Below are 1,821 nucleotides of genomic sequence, written 5' to 3'. Positions count from 1 at the left end.
CTAGCAAAAACATAGTTTTGGTTTTCAAAGCTGACACTCTTCGCTACTAGTGGGCTATAACATATAGCCTAGTAGTAGCTCAACCAATCAGAATGCAGCATAGATAATCGACCACTAGCTGGATTTTACTAAATTGAAATACACTGTCAAACTCTTTCAATAAGCACTAGAACCCAAATAAGACTGCACTGGGTACTAGATTGTCAATCCCACAAGCACTGCCCTTAGAAACCATAACAAATTTTCTGTTTTACTGAGCTTTAGTTCAATTGCTATTAATTCATATCACTTAATTAATTCCTGGGCCAAGTGCATAAGTTTTTTTTGAAGCTGTTCCCAAATTGGCCAGGAAATTAAAAGAGATAAACGAACATCCATGACAGTTAACCAGGTGACAATAATGCGAGAAACAACAATTCTAGAAACATCAAAACGATAAACAAGATCTTGGTGTGGGACGGCCAGCCGTAGTTTTATCAACACCAGAACAAACTCCTGAAATTTACTCAATGACAGGGAGCGTCTGTTGACATGTGGAGATACAAAGGAGAATGTTTTCATTAAAACTTCCCTCGAGGGTAACCCAGTGTAAAAGCGAACTTTACCGTCATCTCCCGTGATTGCGTGAGTTCGCTTGGCTCAGTTTGCGTGGCCATGTTGTTCCCGTCTTCCTCCTCCTCTGGAACCTCTACCAAATCTCCTTCATCTTGAACCGCGAAAGAAATATCCCTGATTCTATCTCCATGGGCTTCTGATTCATCTTTCCTGGACATTTTTTGTTTAACAGCCTGATCCTGTTCTTCACGCTCCTTCTCGCGTTTACGTCTTTCTCTTATTCTCTGGGTCTTTCTTGTTGTTTCTCTTGTTAGTCTGAACTCTTTAACTTGCTGTGGCCCAAATGCAAGCCAGGCACCCAGTCTAGATTGAATTTATCCCAGAAGGAAGCTGCTTTTCCAGAGTGAAAATGAATTCCACAAACACTGTCGCTCTCAAGCTTGCTTTCGGTCAAGTCATCACGACTTATGGCCGCTAACCACCTAGTTCGCCGTTCATTCGACAAAATTTCCGTCTGCTCGCCTTGACTAGTAATAACTTTAGGCACCCTACAAAAACTAAGGTCTGGACGTCTCTTTTTATCGTTGGAACATCCAACGATTAGACAAACCGAAGGCATCGCTACAAGACGCGAGGAGTCGCGTGTCAGATTTCACTCCTCCAATATGGCGGAACTAACTTTTCACCTATGTCATAGTCATGTGACCGCACAGACACTATTGAAGAACGTTAGGTAAATAGGAGCGTGCAGCACGAACGGCCATGTATGACTAAAAAGGGGTAATCTTCAACGAATAAAATCACTCTTGGTTACACACTGATGAGTGCAGGACAAACTAAACGTCCTGTACGAAACAGACCTGTATGAAAACCAGAGGCAAAAGTATGATCGTGTCCTGATTATTCATTCATTTATATATATATATATATATATATATATATATACCGTAGAATGAAGAAATGAAACCCATCCCGTTAATCAACTGATTAATTATAGCGAATGAAAAACATGAAGAATTGCCCTGAGCGGGATTTGAACCCACGTCCCCCTGAATACCGGTAGGGTGTGATGACCACTACACCATCAGGACAACCACGCTGGCAACGCAGCTATCGAGACAGTGAATTGGCCTATCGTGAGTATCCCGGGATTCTATCACGGGTGGGATTGGAAAGCCTAAACCCCTTCATAGCCTTAAACCTAAGGATCGACTAACGATTCACAGGCAAACACCAACTTAGGCATCAGCTAATCAGAGGGATCAA

The sequence above is a fragment of the Montipora foliosa genome, chromosome 13 (assembly GCF_036669935.1).
Source record: "Montipora foliosa isolate CH-2021 chromosome 13, ASM3666993v2, whole genome shotgun sequence".
Taxonomy (NCBI): Eukaryota; Metazoa; Cnidaria; class Anthozoa; order Scleractinia; family Acroporidae; genus Montipora; species Montipora foliosa.
The sequence above is the reverse complement of the archived record's forward strand: the minus strand, read 5'-3'. Positions refer to the sequence as shown.